Genomic DNA, 23,321 nt, shown 5'->3' on the forward strand with positions numbered 1-23,321 from the left:
AGCCCATTTACATTTATGGTTAATATTGTTATGTGTGAATTTGATCCTGTCATTATGATGTTAGCTGGTTATTTTGCCCATTAGTTGATGCAGTTTCTTCCTAGCATCGATGGTCTTTACATTTTGGCATGTTTTTGCAGTGGCTGGTACCAGTTGTCCATTTCCATGTTCAGTGCTTCCTTCAGGAGCTCTTGTAAGGCAGGCCTGGTGGTGACAAAATCTCTCAGCATTGGCTTGTTTGTAAAGGATTTTATTTCTCCTTCACTTATGAAGATTAGTTTGGCTGGATAAGAATTTCTGGGTTTAAAATTCTTTTCTTTAAGAATGTTGAATATTGGCCCCCACTCTCTTCTGGCTTGTAGAGTTTCTGCCAAGAGATCTGCTGTTAGTCTGATGGGCTTCCCTCTGTGGGTAACCCGACCTTTCTCTTTGACTGCCCTTAACATTTTTTCCTTCATTTCAACTTTGGTGAATCTGACAATTGTGTGTCTTGGAGTTGCTCTTCTCAAGGAGTATCTTTGTCACGTTCTCTGTATTTCCTGAATTTGAATGCTGGCCTGCCTTGCTAGGTTGGGGAAGTTCTCCTGGATCATATCCTGCAGAGTGTTTTCCAGCTTGGTTCCATTCTCCCTGTCACTTTCAGGTACACCAATCAGAAGTAGATTTGGTCTTTTCACATAGTCCCATATTTCTTGGAGGCTTTGTTCATTTCTTTTTACTCTTTTCTCTCTAAACTTCTCTTCTCACTTCATTTCATTCATTTGATCTTCAATCACTGATACCCTTTCTTCCAGTTGATCGAATTGGTTACTGAAGCTTGTGCATTCGTCATGTAGCTCTCATGCCATGGTTTTCAGCTCTGTCAGGTCATTTAAGGACTTCTTTACATTGGTTATTCTAGTTAGCCATTTGTCTAATCTTTTTTCAAGGTTTTTAGCTTCTTTGTGATGGGTTTGAACTTCCTCCTTTAGCTCGGAGAAGTTTGATCATCTCAAGCCTTCTTCTCTCAACTGGTCAAAGTCATTCTCTGTCCAGCTTTGTTCCATTGCTGGCGAGGAGCTGCGTTCCTTTGGAGGGGGAGAGGTGCTCTGATTTTTAGAATTTTCAGCTTTCCTGCTCTGTTTTTTCACCATCTTTGTGGTTTTATCTATCTTTGGTCTTTGACAATGGTGATGTACAGATGGGGTTTTGGTGTGGAAGTCCTTTCTGTTTGTTAGTTTTCCTTCTAACAGTCAGGACCCTCAGCTGCAAGTCTGTGGGAGTTTGCTCGAGGTCCACTCCAGACCCTGTTTGCCTGGGTATCAGCAGCGGAGGCTGCAGAAGAGTGAATATTGCTGAACAGCAAATGTTGCTGCCTGATCGTTCCTCTGGAAGCTTTGTATCAGAGCGGTACCCGGCCACGTGAGGTGTCAGTGTGCCCCTACTGGGGGTTGCCTCCTGGTTAGACTACTCAGGGATCAGGGACCCACTTGAGGAGGCAGTCTGTCCATTCTCAAATCTCAAACTCTGCTGGGAGAACCACTACTCTCTTCAAAGCTGTCAGACAGGGACATTTAAATCTGCAGAAGTTTCTGCTGCCTTTTGTTTGGCTATGCCCTGTCCCCAGAGATGGAGTCTACAGAGGCAGGCAGGCCTCCTTGAGCTTTGGTGGGCTCCACCCAGTTCAAGCTTCCCAGCCATTTTATTTACCTACTCAAGCCTCAGCAATGGCGGGCACCCACCCCCCAGCCTCGCTGCCACCTTGCAGTTAGATCTCAGACTGCTGTGCTAGCAATGAGGGAGGCCCTGTGGTCATTGGACCCTCCAAGCCAGGCACAGGATATAATCTCCTGGTGTGCCGTTTGCTAAGACCCTTGGAAAAGTGCAGTATTACGGTCAGAGTGACCCGATTTTCCAGGTGCTGTGTGTGTGTCATGGTTTCCCTAGGCTAGGAAACAGAATTCCCTTTCCCTTTGCACTTCCCAGGTGAGGTGATGCCTTGCCCTGCTTTGGCTCTCGCTCGGTTGGCTCCACCCACTGTCCTGCACCCACTTTCTGACACACCCAGTGAGATGAACCCAGTACCTCAGTTGGAAATGCAGAAATCACCTGTCTTCTGTGTCACTCACACTGGGAGCTATAGCCTGGAGCTGTGCCTATTCGGCCACCTTGGATTCAGTTTAGGCATTTTTACTAAAAGAAAAAACTCAACTGGAACTCAGTTAAGCAAAAAAAAAAAAATCTAAAAGGGCACGAATGGTGCTGCAATCTATGGACTTGAGTCTCCAGGACTCTTTTTTTGCCCCATCTGTAATTTTTTCAGCTTCTTGGCTTCATTCAATCCTACTCCAGGGGCAGGATTTCTCTGTAGGACAGAGATGCTGCCAGCTCTCGCTTACATTCTTACCATAGGTATATATGACCCTTTTTAATTAATGATTTCATTTTAAAATGTAACCAAATGCTCTCTTATTATCTTACCTGTCTTCATTGAATTGCACTTCTTTATTTTAAAGGCTGATTGTTCTGTCAACAGATTGAAGACAATCCTTGCTAGAGAAGTTGGGAAGAAAGAGTAAACTGATCATCATAAAGTTCTGCTGTCTAGTGCATGAGTTCTGCCTTCATTAACATTACAGCATCTTTTCCAGAGTGCTAGCCTATCCTTCACATGTTCTTGCTCAGAACACGGCTGGTGTCTCATAGTGCCACAGTCATCATTCATAATTACAAAGAAAGGTTAAATTTAACCTAGTGCTGCCAGATGTTATGCATATTATGTTTCCAAATATAATTTAAAAAAACATTTCATTCAGGCTATTTTCTATCATATACACCTACTTTATTAGAAATGATGGTCCATATAATACTCAGAACAAACTTCTTCAGTTATAAAAAAAAAAATTGGATAAATTCATGCATTTTTCCAAAAACAGAATTAGCCTATTTTTGCTTTCTAAAATGTGGAGGGCTTAATCCATGGTATAAATTTTTTACTAATTTTTACAAAGATACAGAACCATTTTTCTCTTCTGTCAAAAGGGCAGAACAGTTTCTAAGTCCCTTACTTTATCTAATTTCAGTTCTGAGGGCAACAATCCTGGGACACAGGAATGGTTCTTTTTAACTCTTTTGGCATACATTCCCTTGCATTGCAATTGAAACAAGTCCATTCTTGTGATGAGAATTTACAGTCTAGTAATCCTAAACACCAAATAAAGTACAGAATTCCCCTTTTCCAGGTGCTGAAGAGGAAGTTAATGGATTCCCAGTCACAGTAAAGAGTCTTGGAGAATTCCCTGTGGTTCTGGGCCTGACTGGATTCTGCTACTCTTTCTTTGATGCTAAAACTACACATTGACTATCCTCGGTTTCTTCCACAGATTTTGGAGGACTTAAAAAAACAGGATAGCAAACATGAAATATATCTTCTTATCTCTATCAACAATTTCAACCCCTTCTCCTTTCATCTTAAAAACCAATTTTTCTTGTAGCCTTTTTACTTCAGATTCCTTTTCTTCTAGTTGTTCTTTTAAAGACGCCAGTTCATACTACAAGTTATAAATTCATTTAAAAATAGCAGATCATGACTAAAAAAGAACATTCAGAGAGCATATTAGCTCTTTAAATCAATAATCAGGTTTTATGAATGAAACAAATCTACAAGAATTTAGAAGCAGCTGGGCATGGTGGCTCATGCTTGTAATTCTAGCATTTTGGGAGGCTGAGGCGGGTGGATCAATTGAGGTCAGGAGTTTGAGAGCAGCCTGGCCAACATGGTGAAACCCCATATCTACGAAAAATACAGAAAAACTATCCAGGTGTGGTAGTGCACGTCGGTAATCCCAGCTACTCCTGAGGCTAAGGCAGCAGAATTGATTGAACTGGGAAGCAGCGGTTGCCGTAAGCCAAGATCGTGCCATTGCACTCCAACCTGGGAAACAGAGCAAGACTCCGTCTCAAAACAAAACCAAAACCAAAAACAAAACCCACAAAATTTACACACAAGCATCAGAAATCAGGCAAGGGCAATAAAAAGCAGGAAGCAAGACTATCAGAAGACCAGGCATGGTGGCTCACGCCTGTAATCCCAGCACTTTGGGAGGCCAAGGCGGGCAGATCACTTGAGGTCAAGAGTTCAAGACCAGCCTGGCCAACATGGTGAAACTCCGACTTTACTAAAAATACAAAAAATTAGCTGGAAGTGGTGACGTGCACCTGTAATCCCACCTGCTCTGGAGGCAGAGGCAGGGGAATTGCTTGAAACCAGGAGATGGAGGTTGCAGTGAGCCGAGGTTGCATCATTGCACTCCAGCTTGGGCGAAAGAGTGAGATTCTGTCTCAAAAAAAAAAAAAAGATTATTAGCAGAAGTCCCATTTATAATAGTTATTGTATAATTATTTCAAGTTTCTTTGTAATCAAATTAAAAAGAGATCTTTTAAAGTATAATTAGGGATAGGATAGCCCTAAGGTTTAAATCTTACATCAATTTTTAAAATATGACCAAGTTAGTCAAGGAAGATAATCAAATTAGATACTTAGTGTCATAAAAGCAAAATAAAATGCAAATTGGAAAAGACTAGCTTGACATTTATTTGGCATTTCAAGTGGCACTCATGTTTCCTTGACAAGCACAGAGTTTCATTAATGGGTAAGGTAGCAAGTCATGAACAACTTTAGCCAAATCAGGGAATTAAATAATTCACCTTCATCACTAAGATGAAAGGACACAATCTCCTGTAACAACGGGAAAAATAAATTAGAAAACAGATATTTAAGCCCTCTTTTAATTTTTAACCATACAACTGTACATAAGAATTCAACTTCATCATTCTATGCACTAATGTTTAAATTTTCAGTTTTCTTTTAGTAAAGAATTAGCTTTAGCAAACAAATTTTGCTGGCTGTATTTAACACAGAAAATACAACTATGCAACACTAAGATGTACAGCTTTATATTCAATGCCACATTTTACTTTCAGAATCTCTAAAGATATATTTACTACATTTAGTACTATGAGAAGACGTAGTTCTCCAATGAGGCGAGGCAGTTGGCCCTATAGTTTTGACTTCTGGTAGGAGCACAGTGGACAAGTACAAAAAATTTTCAGTAGCGCTGGCAGGAAGTGTGAACCTGTTCTCACCGTGCTGCTTCTCAGCAGTCATTTCTATTCACAGCCATGATAATGTCAACTGCTGTACATTTACCATCAAGAAAGTCACTAAAGAGGAAAGTGACCTCTGTGGATACGAAACAGAATTCTTTCACAGGTGAATGTTTACAATTATCTTACTAGGCTTGGGTCTCAGTCTAAGAGAGTTTAATTTATAAATTCTTTCATTTTACCTGTTTATTATATTTCACTAATTATTTCATGTATTTCTGAAAACAACATCAGGAATCCCATTGTTCCTTCAATCAGCTTGAGGTGATTTTAATCAACAGGTGACACACACACAGAATAAATGCACATGCCACTAAAACATCATCACAGCAAAACAACACACGCCAGAAAGCAACAGGCCACGGACCCCATCACCCAACGTCTACTACACCTTCAGTGACTCCCATTTTTGTTCCATCTGCTGCTTTTCATACTGCATCTGACCCACCTTGATTTTCATGCTAGAAAGTTTAGCCATTGGCCGGGCGCGGTGGCTCAAGCCTGTAATCCCAGCACTTTGGGAGGCCGAGACAGGCGGATCACGAGGTCAGGAGATCGAGACCATCCTGGCTAATACGGTGAAACCCCGTCAAAAAAAAAAAAAAAAAAAAGAAAGTTTGGCCATTAAAGACTGGTAGAGAGACAGAGGAGTGAAAGAAAACTACAGATAGAAAAAGACAAGCTAAGTAACTGAGAAAATAGTACCAGTTTGTAAAGGAGGTTAGATACAACTCAGAGAAAGGGCAGGTTATGTTCTGTCAGAAGAATTAAGCCTTGTTTTTAAATCCAGATCAGTAGTGTTTAAATTCAAGAAGGTTTCAGCTTGGGGGGAACTTCATTTACTTTTATAATACCTTCTTTATCATATACTAAGTAGAAAACATGTTATTTATATTATTGGTCATAGATGAAGAGTGGAGCCATTTGTTTGAAAATGTTAACCTGTGAGAAAAACTTACTTTGGTTGATTCATGCTTTTTTTCATACTGAAGTCTCTCACTGTCCATTTCACTGGCTTTTAACCTCAAATCATTGATCTTCTGAATCAGCTCCTGTCCAAGAAGAAACAAGAAAGTGCATTAGGAAAGTGGTAACACAGTTACCTATACCTACAAAATAGCAGCTTGGACATCTTAAGAAGTCACCAGGTCCTAGAGTTAAAGTTGAATGAATCAGATGAGACAAATAGAAATAAATCTACCTCCTTAATAAACAAAGCACTGGCTAGGAGCGGTGGCTCACGCCTGTAATCCTAGCACTTTGGGAGGCCAAGATGGGTGAATCACAAGGTCAGGAGATCAAGGCCATCCTGGCCAACATGGTGAAACCCATCTCTACTAAAATACAAAAAATTGGCCAGGTGTGGTGGCACACGCCCATAGTCCCAGTTACTCAGGAGGCTGAAGCAGGAGAATCGCTTGAACCTGGGAGGCAGAGGTTGCAGTGAGCTGAGATTGCGCCAGTGCACTCCAGCCTGACAAAAGAGCAAGACTCTGTCAAAAACAAACAAACAAACAAACAAAACCATTCCTTTAAATCCCCAATGCCTCTGCCCAAAGTGATGGGCTTATGAAAATAAAAGGTGACTATAATTTTGATTAAGAAATGTAGCTTAATATCTATTATTTGTCAGATATTTCTATCTTAAAAATGACTCTATGAATGCTATTTCATAGAGTGCTATTTCTATTCTATTTTATAGAATGCTATTTTATATTTTAAATATATCACATTCTTTAGTAAAGCCATTTACCTTTTGAACCTTCTCAGTGATACATGGGTATTTTTTTTAATTTGTAATTTCTCCCTTTGTCCACAAAAATATGGATTTCTCATCAACCCAATATGGGAGAAAGAAATGAAAATTAAATCCTTTAAGCCCATGAATCCTTAAGATTATGAAATAGCCAGGGAAATATTTTATTTTTATTAAGTGGATGATAACAAGAACATGAGAATAGTCAAATCAGTTTTAATTTTGTGGACTATTTTAATTATTGTCATATATAACATCACAAAGTTTATCAACTATTCTCTAATACATTTTAGCAATAGTGTTGAATTTTTATTAGAAGCTTATCAGGGATTGAGTTTACTGTAAGTTTGATGACAATTCTCAATTGGAAAGTGGATGAGGGCCCTGCTGTTCACCTAATTTTATAATTAGAAAATGAAAGAGAAACCAATCTTAATGTTTACATAACACAACACAATTTTGCACCTTTTCTACTGCCACTTTTTATTTTATTTAGTGTCACTTTTTAAAGAAACAATTCGCTCATAAAACTTGTCCAAGTATTCTGATAAATAGTGGTGTATTTTTGTCCAGAGCCCAGAGAGCAGGAAACAAAATTAGAGTGTTAAGCAATATTAACTCCTCCAAAAGAGACACTCAAATACCCTGCATGTGAGATGACTTGTTTTTTACTACAAGCCACAAAGATACCTACAATGGTTACTATATTTCTGCTTCTCTCTCCTCTCTCTTTTTTTTTTTTTTTTAGACAGAGTCTTGCTCTGTCACCCAGGCTGGAGTGCAGTGCCGCCATCTCAGCTCACTGCAACCTCAACCTCCCAGGTTCAACACATTCTCCTGCCTCAGCCTCCACAGTAACTGGGATTACAGGCGCCTACCACCACACCCAGCTAGTTTCTGTATTTTTAGTAGAGACAAGGGTTTCACCATGTTGACCAAGCTGGTCTTTAACTCCTGACCTCAAGTGATTCACCCTTCTTGGACTCCCAAAGTGTTGGGATTACAGGTGTGAGCCACTGTGCCTGGCCAGCTTCTCTCTTTTTACAAAGACATGCATATATTCCTGGGTCACAAATTCATAGACTACAGGACAAAATTGTCCAAGAATGCCAAAAATTACAAGTAGAACAATGCTGTAAGGAAATAAAACTTTGTGAATAAGGATTATTTTAAACTCCCAAGTATAATGATTCAAGTTCACAAAGGCTAAGAGAAGGGATGCTATAATGAAATACACTTCCCAATAAACCTATAGGCTTTTAAATTGTGGTCTCTTATAAAATGGGCAAAATATTATCTATCATAATTATACAATTACTCCTTAGGAGTCACTTAATAATCATACAATATTTCAATTAGATTATATATATTTTCTTCTCATGAATTAGGTCAAGAGCTGTTTGACATTATTCAATAACATATTTGTGATTCGTCATCTAACAGGTCAGAATTCAAGTTCAAAGAAAAAAATTACCTTTTCCCGGTTAACCAATCATCCTTGCATAATATGAGTCCTTAGTGATATTCATCAGTACGATTCCTCAAAAAGGCTCTGTGGTTTTGTGATTATATAATGTAAGTATGTTTTCTATATAGATTTTTAAAATCCAATTATATAGTAAATAGTCAGTGTGCCTAAATAATAACTACTAGTACAACCATGCATTTAAGCCCATTATTTACAAAATTAAGAAAACTAGTATGAATGGACAGATGCTCCAAATATCCTAAAGTCAAAAGTATTTCTAAAGTTTAATGAAAGGATTAATATTTCATATCAAAAGTCTAAAACTAAAAACTGTCATTAGCATTTTGTGATAAAAAGTCAATGTAATCAAAGATTATCCTTAAAATGAAGCAGGATGAGGGCACGTAGTAATTAACTGCCTTCCTTGCACACCTCCAGAGAATTTCAACTTTGCCCTAGGAATGCATGTGTATGAGAGACAGAGACAGATTGACAGAGAGAGAGAGAGGGGAGACTGTATCACTCACCTCTGTGTCTCTGAACTTATCTTCATAATCCAATCTGTCCTTCTCTACAGCCGTCAGTTTCAACTTCAAGATAGATATTTCAGCCATCAGATCCAACTTCTGAGTTTCTAAGAATGTCCTACTTAGAAGCTCCTATTAGAATTTAAAAGATACATTCAATAATTCTTTTATTATAAACAGCCACATGTGAATTTACCTCATTTATGATTGCAAAGCAGCACCTATTAAGTAGAGGATGTAGTAAAGTATAATTACGGAATATACACACTTTTTAAAAATTATTCACTTTAGGCTGGGCGCGGTGGCTCACGCCTGTAATCCCAGCACTTTGGGAGGCTGAGGGGGGCGGATGATTTGTGGTCAGGAGTTCGAGACGAGCCTGGACAGTATGGTGAAACCTCATTTCTACTAAAAATACAAAAATAAGCTAGTCCCAGCTACTCGAGAGGCTGAGGCAGGAGAATTGCTGGAACCCAGGAAGCAGAGATTACAGTGAGCCAAGATCACACCACTGCACTCCAGCCTGGGTAACGAGACTCCATCTCAAAAATAAGATAAAATAAAATAAGAAATCATTCACTTTCGTTACCCTCCTTCGAGCAGAAATAAACACACGTCAGTTTTCTGAGGGAGACATGTTACGTAGATACACATGCATAAACCATATATATACTTAAGTCTGATGATAATATTGATGATGATGATGATGATACTAACTTTGTTATATGCCAGGCAACTGTTATGACATATACTGTTTCAGTGCTCACAAAAATCTTATCAGGTAGAAATTCTTATTATCCTTAATCAAAAGATGAGGAAACTCAGTAACAGAGAGGTTAGGAACTTGCCTAATGTCATGGGGGGGTGGGGGGAAGAGGCACAGCAGGAGTGGAAACCTATGAGGTTTTGCTCCAGTGCATACTCCATCCACAACTTTACGGAGCCTGTCCTATGTGTTATAGATGGTGCTTATCTTTTTTCTTTTTCTAATTTTTAATTTTGTGGGTACATAGTAGGTATATATTTATGGGGTACATGAGATGTTGTGATACAGGTATACAATGTGTAATAATCACGTCATGGAAAATGGGGTCCCCTTCTTCTCAAGCATTTATCCTTTGTGTTACAAACAATCCAGTTATACTCTTATTTTCAAATGTACAATTAGATTATTATTGACTATAGTCACCCTGACGTACTACTAAATACTAGGCCTTATTCAAACTATCATTTTGTAACCCTTCACCATCCTCCACCTCTTCCTTCATCCCCCACTACCATACCCAGCCTCTGGTAACCATCCTTCTACTCTATTTCCATGAGTTCAATTGTTTTATTTTTAGATCCCACAAATGAAAACATGAGGTGTTTGTTTTTCTGTGCTTGGCTTATTTTACACATAACAACCTCTAGTTCCATTTATGTTGTTGCAAATGACTGAATCTCATTCTTTTTTACGGCTGAATCATACTCCATTGTGTGTAAGTACTACATTTTCTTTATCCAGTCATTTGTTGATGGACATTTAGGTTGCTTCCAAATCTTGGTGGCTGTGAACAGAGCTGCAGCGAACACAGGAACACAGATACTTATTTGATATACTGATTTCCTTTCCTGTGGGTATATATCCAGCAGTGGCATGGCTGGATTATATGGTAGCTCTATTTTTAGTTTTTTGAGGAATCTCCAAACTGTGTTCTCCAAAGTAGTTGTACGAATTTACATTCCCACCAACAGTGTACAAGGGTTCCCTTTTCTCCACATCCTTGCCAGCATTTGTTACTGCCTGTCTTTTGGATAAAAGCCCTTTTAGCTGGGGTGAGATAGTATCTCATTGTAGTTTTGATTTGCATTTCTCTGATGATCAATGATGTTGAGAACCTTTTCATATATCTATTTGCCATTTGTATGTCTTCTTTTGAGAAACGTCTATTCAAGTCTTCACCCACTTTTAAATTGGATTCTTAGATTTTTTACTATTATTATTTTTTCTTAATCATAAAACGTATGCTTATAGGCGAAAGTTAGGAAACCAACTGAATGCAAAGAAAGAAAATTAAAATAAGCCACAATCCTATTGACATTTTGTTGCAGATTCTAATTACATAAACACTTTCTATTGTGTGCATGTGTTTTGAGACTCTGCTACTCTCAATTTTTTTTTTTAAATGTGCTGGTCTAAGTGAATCAAGAAACTTACTGCTGCATCAGAACAAACACAACATAGAAATGTAGCATCTCAAATGGTTCAGCAGGGAAATGCTATTTTGGTTTTGGCCTCTGCACATACCTGCTGCAGTATTTCTTTTGTGGCATTCAACTTCTCTCTGTGCTCTTCAACTCTTCAAGACAAAACTCCAAATCTCTAATCTTCTCTCCCTCATCCTCCACCTAGTCTGTTAACACACTTAGCTGTATTTAGAATAAAATACTGTGATGAGTGAAAAAGAATTTGGGTCCAACTGCATACGTTATTTCTCTAAATGGAACAAAAAAAGGAATGATCCTACTACTCATACGATTGTAAAGAAAAAAAATCTGAGAAGTACCAAGAAGACAGTGGTCCCTCTCATTCCTAATTATATACTGCTTTTTGATTTAAGGAGCCCTGTACAATTTCAGAGAAAATTTGTGTAGATTAGTAATGTACACTATTTTTTTGGTTAAAGCCACTTCAACCATTTATGAGAGAGAGTGTGCACATCTTTTTTTGCGGGCAGGGTGGAGATAGGATTAGAAGAGAGGAAATGAAGTTAATGTTTCAAATAGAAATTATCAAGAGCTATTCAAATTCGATACTTCAAGAAGAATAAGGAAAAGAACCCAGGGAATTCAAGTTCCATGAGCTCTTTGAAGATGACACAGTTCATAGATGTGTTCAAAGCCAGGGGGCAACTCATTATACTCAAAGGTCCATGAGGAGCTGTTGGGCTAGTCCTTCAACTCTAGTGCTTAGAGCCGATCTCTGAGATTTTCCTCAATAATCATCACCCGGTAAATATACTTCAATTCATTTTGCTCAGTATACCAAAGAAAAACATACTTCAGTTCATTTTGCTCAATATACCAAAGAAAAATGTTTGTCAAGCATTTAAAACATTATGAAGAAACAAACTCAAATTTAGCCCACAAGGAGGATTCTAGTCACTGTTGTGTTTTGTCTCACACAGGGTATCATTTTTTTTTTTTTCTTGAGACGGAGTCTCGCTCTGTCACCCAGGCTGCACACAGGTTATCATTTTTAAAATTGAAAAATTAAATATATTTATTCAGATTTCAGATTCAGAAATATAAACTTACATATATGCAGATTTTATGCTATATTCATATATCCAAATTTCTGATATATATTAAAATATATTTTAAAGTCAGATCTAGCCAAGTGTAGTGCTGCACACCTGTAATCCCAGCTACTTAGGAGACTGAGGTAGGAAGATTGCTTGAGCCTAGGAGTTCAAGACTAGCCTGGGCAATGTAAGAAGACCCTGCCTCCAAAAAAAAAATCGATCAGATCAGATGACAGATGAAATCAGATGACATTGCACCTGTATTCAGACTGGCCCCAGAAGAGCTGAGGTTGATTAATGGCAGCTCCTTCTAAACTGGGTGTACAAACCATCATTTTGCCCCAGTCCACTACTCCCTATTGTATACAGATGGCTTACCATGCTTATTTCTATTAGCAGTCTGGTTGCTAATAGAACTGGTTTCTATTAGCAGTCAGGTTACAAGCAATCTGAATTTGCCACCCCAATTTAAAACAGTCTTTGTAAGTATGCTGCAAGGAAAGAACAATATTTAAAAATCACTTGCCTGAAGAATGAGGGATTCTTTATCATTTTCTAAATGTGCCAACCTTTCTTGCTACACATCTCCATTCCCAGGTAGGTGTCCATTTGTCTGAAAAAGGAAATAATATGGGTAAGGCTGATCTTCTCTAAGAATGATATATTGTAGATACATGATAATCACAAGTGTTCTTAGTCCAAGGGGCCTGAATTGAATCTGGCACAGCTGTCACTGTCAAACAGAAAATACGAGAATGCAATTTGGTTCATTTACCACAAAAGAGGTAAGACAGGCATGTTAAGTGTATAAGCACTTAACTTATACAAACTAAACATTTTTTTTTTTTGGCCAAACTAAACATTTCTTAACAAGCAAAAAATAATGACCCACAAGGCACAGTGGATACTGGTATCTCCACTGAGAGCAGACACACACCCAAGGGCAGGCAAAGCTTTGTGAGTATGTAGGGGGCACCCCTAGCTGTTGAGGTCTGTCTCTCTTCCTCCAAAAGTGTAAACATTCAGGCCACAGTGACTTCCCCTGGTAGCTCCGGCTAGTCTCACTTATCTGCATTTTAACACTTTCAGTTCTGACCTTATTAACTTCTTATGAGTTTGCTTGTTCGTATAATGTTACCTTCTATTCCAGGGCAGAGCCTATAAATTGTTTTGTAACCTCCCCAGCATCTGGCTCAGTGCTCTGCATATATTGATGCTTACTTACTATTTCTTCCCCTCCCTCATGCCCCACACGCTTTTAAAAAGAAAATCATATTTGGCATATTTATGCATGGTATAAATGTCAAAGGAAGTATAGACTGAGAAACGACATATAGATTGTTTCTTCCTCAACTGTCTCATATGCAAGTCATGAAAGACACACGAAGAGGCTCACAAGAACAGAAAACCTAAAAACATCATTTTGAAATATATGCAGTAGTGTAGGCAGTATCTCTCATAATCTCAGCATAACCATAAAATATGTAATCCCAATAGAATTTCCTGATTCTTCATTCAAATACAATAGAAATAAAAACCAGTTGAAATTCAAAAGTGTTAGATGGGGCCACCCAGGGTTCAATTGAAAAAGAAAATAGGCCGGGCGCGGTGGCTTAAGCCTGTAATCCCAGCACTTTGGAAGGCTGAGACGGGCGGATCATGAGGTCAGGAGATCGAGACCATCCTGGCTAACACGGTGAAACCCCGTCTCTACTAAAAAATACAAAACACTAGCTGGGCGAGGTGGCGAGCGCCTGTAGTCCCAGCTACTCGGGAGGCTGAGGCAGGAGAATGGCGTAAACCCGGGAGGCGGAGCTTGCAGTGAGCTGAGATGCGGCCACTGCACTCCAGCCTGGGCGACAGAGCGAGAACCCCCCCAAAAAAAAAAAAAAAAAAAAAAAAAAAAGGAAAAAAAAAGACACTCTACTGCTGTCCATGTCCAGAAATCATGGTTATGATCCTCAGTTAAAAAAAATTATAAGAATGTTCTAGGGCAACTCATCAAGTTAGACCTAAAGTAAATAACTACTTGCTTGCCTCAAACAATTAGACATATTTTTCTATTTGCCTTCTTAAATCTGGAGCCTCATAAAGCAAGTAATTCTCCATTATTAATATCTGTGTTCACACATTATAATATCTCACAATCAAAACAGAAAATTCAGCCTCAGTAACTAAACAAATACGTCATAGTCTACAATTTTTTTTCAATCACAGGAGATACACTTCTGAATTTTAAAAGAAATTTGTTCATTTCCAGAAGCCTACACCTATTCTAATAAATTCGTTCTTATAGATTTAATATCCCTTCATGGTAACAGGTTACTAGTGTTGGTATTTGATCATATTCAGTGTCTGATAATAGGAAACAAACAGGTAGTGGCAATAGTAGTAAAGAAATAACCTGCATCCTACAAGAAACCAGGGGATCTCCCTGACCCAGGCAAAATGATAATTGGAACTGCAAATGCCCAGTTGCACTAATGAAAAGGTTAGTATCCATCTTAAAGTACAGGGCTTCTCAAGTTGGCCATCATTAAACATGAATGGAACCATAATTATATATCTGTTATATATCTGTTATTATTAACAGATACATAATTATTTCCAAAAATTCTTGAATTTAAGTTTTTCTAAAATATTCCAGAAGCTTCTCTTTAGTCTGAGAAACGTTTGTACTCTTTTGTCACAAGAAGTGAACTATGTATGGATGGTTTGTAACTTCATTCCCCTAGTAACTGGACCCAATTCTCTTTCCCTCATTGCAAAGGGATTGTGTTAAACATTTTCCCTCTATTCTCTTCTCTACGCTCTACTCTTCAGTATTGCCTTTCTGACTGGCCTTTTTCCAGGCGTATTCATAAGCCCTCAGCATACATTAGTTCATAGGATCCTTACAATCCTAAGTGGCAGTTACCATCATCCCCATTTTACAGATGAGAAAACCAAGACACAGAACTTCAGACATTTTCACAAGGTCATACAAGCTTTGAAGAGTTAGGGTCAACATTAAAATTCAGGTCTGCTGTTACTACAGCCTGCATTTGAAACTGCCTAGATACAATCCTGCCTTATCATTAACTGCTTCCTTTTTTTAAACATCACACTCTCTTTTATTGTTACTTGGGCAGTTTTCCCATGTTCAATATGAAGGGGGAATTTGCTAGGATTCTGTGTTCCTTAAATTCTAGGATGCCATCAATTTTAATTTTGTATTGTGGTAAAATATATATCTAAAATTTATCATTTTAACCCTTCTAAAGTGTATAGTTCAGTGGTAGTAAGTACATTTACATTGTTTTGCAGCCATCACCATCATCCATCTAAATAAACTCTTTTCATCTTGCAAAACTGAAATTCTATGTGCAATAAGTATTATCTTCCCATTCCCTGCTCCCCTCAGCTCCTGGCAGTCACCCATGTACTTTCTGTCTCTAAAATGGACTGTTCTAAGTATCTCAACAAAAAAAAAAAAAAAAGGAAAGAAGGGAGAAAGAAAGGGAGGATGGATCTGAGCTAAAATGTATACATATCCCCATTTTAAGATCATAAAACACATCCCAACTTCTTAAATATTAAATTGGAGAAATCTAATATTATCAGCCCATCACTAATTATAAGCATATAATCTTCTACTTGTTGGATTCCCAATGCTGGCCCAAGTTGCTTTTTGGTTCTGAAATGAAGTCTAACATAGTAGGTGTGTGGTGACAACTCAATTTCACTCCTATGCTTTTATGGTCCCAAACAGCCAGTCCTGCTCTTTTTGCCTTTTGCTGTCTTTCTTCTTTCATCCTGTCATTCTCTGTGTGCTCAAGAAAACACACGTAATTTGAAAGGTTGGGGTCAAGGTGAGGAATTCTTATAAATAAGTTAGATGGATATAAATAAATTTAGCAACAGCAACAAAAGTCCCTTATCTCTCTGGATCCACATCTAGTTTATTTTGTTATTGTTACTTTTAGCATAAAAACTGAATCTTCATTAGTTCTGTAAAATATTTGTCATTTTATGGATTCTTATGGTTAAAATGTCAGATAATAAGATAGAAAGCAACTAAAAACATTGGTCAACAAGACATTACCCATCCAAGGAATAAATTTAAAACAACTTCCATTCATTTAAACGTGCATTCCACTTTATCATCCATGGAGCATCATTCATTACAAATATAACTACTGAGCCAGGCATTCTTCTAAGCACTAAGGATACAGGAACTTTTTAAAACTAAGTGCAAAGATCAGATTCATGATGCTTACATTCCAGTTGAAAAGACAGAAAACAAATGATATAAACATTACAAATACATTGTACATAAGAAAGTGGTGAATGCTAAGAACAAAATAAAGCAGGGAGATATAAGACAAAGAATAAATGGGTATAATTTTAGTTAGGGTGGTGATGCAAGGCCTCACTGAGAGCAGGACTTTTGAGTAAATACCAGAAGAATATGAGGGAGCTAGCCATACAAACATCTGGGGAAAGAACTTTCCAAGCAGAGTGAAAAGCCAGTGCCTGGAAAAGCCAGTACAAAGGCTCAGAGGCCAGTGTACCTGGCACGTTTAAGAATCAGTGAAACAGCCAATGTGCTTGGTGTGGAGTGAATAAGGAGATGTGTGATGAGAGATGAGGTCAGAAAGTCCTGGGGAGCAAATCCTACGAGGTCTTGCAGCCCACAGTAAGCACTGTGGTTTTTACTCTGAGTAAGATGTGATGCCATTGGTAGTTTCTGAAAAAAGGAGTGAGTGTCATGATCTAACTTATATTCAGATGTAATCATCATTACTTTTTATCATTTCTGGACATACTTTCACAGAACAGATTAAGCACATGTTAATGGAAATGTTTTAGACACATGTCAAAAATTGAACTACAGGTATGCTTAGGCTACTATTGCCATTGATGGCCTCTGGGTGTGGGATAGAAATAGATTCTTCTAACAAGAGTAAAGTCCCTTTCTACTGCATGCTAAATGGTCAGAAGAACATGGAGTAAAGAAGGGGTGAGACAGGACATTGAAATAGACTAAGGAATATGCCAGGAAACACCAGTTTCAGAGCATGAAGCAATCCCCAAAGAAATCAGCAAACCTGGACCTTTAAATCTCTGGAGGAGAAATTTGCAGAGGAAATATAAAGTATAATAGTAAGGCATTATGTGTTTTAACGAGTAAAATATCTCCAATGGTCAAGTTTGCATAGCTGCACACCTGCTAAAGGATGGATTCTACTATTTGCACTCAGAAATGCAGAGGTAAACCAGGTGGGAACATAGAGTATTCAGCACAGGACTGGCTGGGAGCTCTAGTATTTGTGTCACATCATATGAAAATGTTTTAACTGTAGGATGTACTCTTAAGGTTCCCAAAGCAAGCAGTTTTCATGTCTACCACAGATCCAAAAGTAGATCACAATTCTTTCATACAATTCTCATTAGTTTTTATATAAACACAGTTAACTCATAAGTGTATTAGTGCATCTTACTGAAAATTGAATATCCTTTAAGCACAAAATATCTCCTTTCCTCTGTCCTCCACTGAATCTGCTTTTGTGACACTCTTTCGATTGTATGTGTTCATCACAGATTAAAACCCTGGTATTTACCGCTGTACCCAGACAAAGGGTGGCTCTGCCACATCATCAATTTTTGAGAAGGATGCCTAGAAAGAGGCCTCGTTGTTTAGTAAGTAACACTATTAACCCATTTATGCTGGAGGTTGTGAATTTTTCTGTGAAAAATCAGAACTTGGCAATGACCTTGAGCAGTAGGATATAAATAACTCCCACAAGCTTAGCGTTCCAATAATGGAACACTATGCGTAAATGGGTTAAAGGCCCAAATCCACAATTTAATTCGAGAACTGGAACTGAAAAGATTGAAATAAACCACCAGATGGCACTTCAGGTCAAATACTGCTGGAAACCGCTGTGGCTTTTTGAATGTCTTTCATTATGCTTTCCACTTAGCATTGCCATTGGGTCCTTTATAATGAATAACCCAATATAACTGAGAAATCATCTACTATGTGCAAGATTCTTTCCCTTATGGGACTATTTGATTTAAGCCACAGTAAGTCATTCAGGCACAATCTAAAAGCCAGTCTGTTTTTATGGGCAGAATCAGGTGTTCTGTTGTTGGTATTTATAAAATGTACACTAATAGCACTTTTTAAAAAGTTATCCTTAGAGTCAAAAGAAAATTAAGATATCTTAAGGAATAAAATAGAGCACATCTGTTGCCCTATACTTTTTTTGCTCTAATCAGCTACTCTATGTTCTAAATTTTGGAATACGCAACAAAAGATTCATAATACAGAATTTACAACAGGCAGACACCTACCATTTGACTCTGAAGCCATTCAATAAGCATTTCTGCTGTTGAATCTGGGATCTGGCATCTCAAGCCTTCTTTCTCATCTGTTTCTATCATCTCTAACAATCCACGTAGGTCTTCCACAAGGTGCAGAGCTTGCAAACTTCCCATGAATGGAGAGGTGGGAGACTGCCAATTGAAAATCCCATTGGAATACTCCAGGGCCTTAGAACTTAAGTTAAACAAAATCACAGAGAGAGCAATGGGATTTATGTTAGATAAAAATACCAAAGCCAAAGGTGGTAAACCAGTCTAGTCAAAGTAAGGAACAAACAAAAGAAACAGAAAAAAGAGAATTCAATCACATAAATCTCTCCAAGTCAGATTTACATGGTGCAAAAATTAAAACCATGTAGTTGATGGTAAATATCCATGGTGCAATTCCTAACAAGGAGGCCAATCAAGGGGTATAGAAAGAAAAAGAACCTGGTGGGCTTTGGTGTGAGGCGTGCTGGCATCGTGGAGATCATGGATAAGAAAGTAGAAGATCAGAAAATACAAATATTAGAACTAGTTAATTCTGCACCAATACTGGACCAAATGATTTCGGGCTTAGAAAAACTGTGGATGAAGGGTTATGAAATGAACCCAGATAAAGGCTATTAGAGTAAATTCCAAGGAAAGATAATGAGCTCAATGTGTTAAATGATTATGCTGATGTGCCTATAGGACTTTTCCAGAGAGATATCTGGTTGGAAATTAGAGATAGGGACTGGAAGCTTAGCAACAAATTGGGAAGGTAAATAGATGTGAACAAGCTGGGTGCAGTGGCACGTGCCTGTAATCACAGGTACTTGAGGTGGGAAGATTGCTTGAGCCCAGCATTTCAAGGTTGCACTATGCATGTTATTCACAGTCAATCGTGCCTATAAATAGCCACTGCACTCCACCTTGAGCAATAGAGCAAGACCTCCTCTCTTAAAAAAAAAATAGATATGAGAGTCACTGGTGGAAAGTGAATTTTGAATTCAGGAAAACAGATCAGAACATTCATGGTTACTGGGTAGAGCAGTGTCCCTCAAAATATGGTCCACAGACCACCTACACCAGAACCACCTGAGATGCAAATTCTTTATCGTTGATTAGAAACCTAGGATGGAACTGGAATTTTTGATATTTTAAAATGATGTTTGAGAATAATGCTGGCAGAAAATGGAGAAGAGGAACAAAAACAAAATTACAGGGAAGCAAAAGACATAGGGCTAAAAAATGAAAATTAAGTAAAAAGATAATATGAAAGTTGTAGTGAAAAAGTGAAGTGAGCAGAGTAAATGTTGTGATTCTGTCTTTCACAGGATGCAGATCACCTGCTATGATACCATCCATCTGCTCCAATGCTGCAGCCAACATATGGCTTGCATCACTCCTCATTTTCTTATTTGTCAGGGGCAAATTCCAACCTAGATCTGGAAAAAAAAATGATGTTATTATTACATCCATTAAATGACATAGGCTTGCTAGTGGGTTTCCTAATTCTCCTTCAAATGATAACTCTGTTGTGTAGTCAAACATGGAGCAAAAACTTCAGTAGTGGAGCAGTAAGCTGTGGCCAATCACCTACTTAGTGCAAGGCCACATGTGATACCTGTATCAGTTAATAAAGAAGATTCCATTCTTGCACTTGAGGTGTTTAAAATCCATTAGCATGGTTTCCATGCTGTTCTCTAGAACTCTAGGCCTCTGTAAAGGGCAACAGGGATGGCCATGGAAGCTTGCTGAGGGCCACGACAAACACTGGCCAGACAAGACTCCTTTCTCCCTTTCCCAGCCTCACCCAATCTCTGTTCTCTTAATTTCGTTTTTTTTTCTTTCTGTATAAGGGCTTAAGATTTGGCTAAGAAAAGGATTCACTAACACATATACTAAAAGTATGTATATACACACACAAACACCCCTACTGATATTAAACCTTTTGTAATGGAGCCATAGCTATCACATACTAAGTGCCTATAGTGGTTCCTACACATTTACATAAATTATCCATAATCCTTAGTCAACAGCTCTATAAAATGTGTAAATTCATCTCCACTTTATAAATGGGGATCAAAGATGTTTGATTTTTGCATGGAAACACAGCAAAGTAAATATAGTCAAGTTCAGTTTCTAACCTAGGTCTGACTTCCACTATAATATAAAATTTCTGTTTACCTGATCCTATGCGAATATGAACTGATGCTGAAATTGTGTCACAATCTGCTCATTGGTTTACCAGTTAAAAATTATATTGAGATAATGCTTGCAAAAAATTCGGTCATTGACAGAAAAAAGTCAAGATAATGTGATTTTCAACATTCACTAATGCATTTCAGGTACCAGACTAAGCGCCTAAATAAAGCTCTTACTATGTTATATACACTGTGATAGAACAAATACCTGGGAAATAAAGGGCATATTCTGTTTCACAGAAACCTTTGCCCTCTGTTTCCAAGCAGCCAAATCTCACCACTTTATTTTCACAAATATATGTATAGTTCTGGTATAAGCTTCTTGGATTAGTTCCCAATTGTGCATTCATTCTAACATAATGTCATATAGTTGTTGTAAAATATTATTTTGATTTAAAATCATTTCACCTAAGGATTTTCTAGAACTTTACTCACTTCCAAAGGTGAAAAATATCACCACTATTTATTGTGGAACTACTACAGCATGAAAATCCTTAAGGTATATATCTACAGTTACTCAGAAAACAAGGAATCAACAAGTTAGTTTATGAACCTAGGTCATTCTAAAAAATTGACTCACACACTCAGCCAGTGCACCATCCAAAGAAATAGGACACACATTTAACAATCACACTCCAGTATGGGAAACTCAAAACATGAAAACTGAGAGCATAAGGGATTAAGCTGAATTACATAATTAAGTGGCTTGCATTCTCTTTCATTTAAAAAGTATTTTGTAGCTCCATTCCAAGATGGCCAAATAGAAACAGCTCTGGTCTACAGCTCCCAGCATGATCAATGTAGAAGAGGGATGATTTCTGCATTTCCAATTGAGGTACCTGGTTCATCTCATTAGGACTAGTTGGACAGTGGGTGCAGCCCATGGAGGGTGAGCCAAAGCAGGATGGGGCATCATCTCACCCAGAAAGCACAAGGGGTTGGGGGATTTCCTTTTCCTAGTCAAGGGAAGCTGTGACAGACTGTACCTCGAAAAACGGGACACTCTTGCCCAAATACTGTGCTTTTCCCATGGTCTTAGCAACTGGCAGACCAGGAGATTCTCTCCCGTGCCTGGATTAGTGGGTCCCACACCCACAGAGCCTTGCTCACTGCTAGCAGCAGTCTGAGATTGACATGCAAGGCTGCAGCCTGACTGGGGGAGGGGTATCCGCCATTGCTGAGGCTTGAGTAGGTAAACAAAGTGGCCAGGAAGCTCAAACTCAGTGGAGCCCACTGCAGCACAGCAAAGCCTACTGCCTGTATAGACTCCACCTCTGGGGGCAGGGCATAGCTGAACAAAGGCAGCAGAAACTTCTGCAGACTTAAACTTCCCATCTGACAGCTCTGAAGAGAGCAGGGGTTCTCCCAGCATGGCGATTGAGCTCTGAGAATGGACAGACTGTCTCCTCAAGTGGGTCGCTGACTCCTATGTAGCCTAACTGGGAGACATCTCCAAGCAGGGGCCGACAGACACCTCATACAGGTGGATGCCCCTCTGGGATGAAGCTTCCAGAGGAAGGATCAGGCAGCAATATTTGCTGTTCTGCAATATTTGCTGTTGTGCAGCCTCTGCTGGTGATACCCAGGCAAACAAGGTCTGGAGTGGACCTCCGGCAAACTCCAACAGACCTGCAGCTGAGGGACATGACTCTTAGAAGGAAAACTAACAAACAGAAAGGAATAGCATCAACATCAACAAAAAGGACATCTAAACCAGATTCCATCTGTAGGTCACCAACACGAAAGACCAAAGGTAGATAAAACCACAAAGATGGGGAGAAACCAGGGCAGAAAAGCTGAAAATTCTAAAAACCAGATTGCCTTTTCTCCTCCAAAGGATCACAGCTCCTCATCAGCAATGGAACAAAGCTGGATGGAGAATGACTTTGACGAGTTGACAGAAGTAGACTTCAGAAGGTCGGTGATAGGATATTTCTCCGAGCTAAAGGAGCATGTTCTAACCCATTGAAAGGAAGCTAAAACCTTGAAAAAAGATTAGACGAATGGTTAACTAGAAAAAACAGTGTAGGGAAGACCTTAAAAGACATGATGCAGCTGAAAACCATGGCACAAGAACTTAGTGATGCATGCACAAGCTTCAATAGCCAATTCGATCAAGTGGAAGAAAGGGTATCAGTGATTGAAGATCAAATGAATGAAATAAAGTGAGAAGAGAAGTTTAGAGAAAAAAAGAGTAAAATGAAATGAACAAACCATCTAAGAAATATGGAACTATGTGAAAAAGACCAAATCTACATTTGAATGGTGTAACTGAAAGTGATGGGGAGAATGGAACCAAGTTGGAAAACACTCTTCAGGATATTACCAGGAGAACTTCCCCAACCTAGCAAGGTAGGCCAACATTCAAGTTCAGGAAATACAGAGAACATCACAAAAATACTCCTCGAGAAGAGCAACTCCAAGACACATAACTGTCAGAATCACCAAGGTTGAAATGAAAGAAAAAATGTTAAGGGCAGCCAGAGAGAAAGGTTGGGTTACCCACAAAGGGAAGCCCATCAGACTAACAGCAGATCTCTCAGCAGAAATCCTACAAGCCAGAATAGAGTGGGGGCCAATATTCAACATTCTTAAAGAAAA

At 38.6% G+C, this 23,321-nt stretch overlaps 1 pseudogene; it reads right to left on the reverse strand.

Moving 5' to 3' along the window:
* Positions 1-3,374: 3,374 nt before the first annotated feature.
* On the reverse strand, positions 3,375-19,926 carry LOC105515227 (annotated as a pseudogene).
* Between the last annotated feature and the right edge of the window lie 3,395 nt (positions 19,927-23,321).

The sequence above is a fragment of the Colobus angolensis genome, unplaced genomic scaffold, assembly GCF_000951035.1.
Source record: "Colobus angolensis palliatus isolate OR3802 unplaced genomic scaffold, Cang.pa_1.0 Scaffold256, whole genome shotgun sequence".
NCBI classification, from domain to species: Eukaryota; Metazoa; Chordata; class Mammalia; order Primates; family Cercopithecidae; genus Colobus; species Colobus angolensis.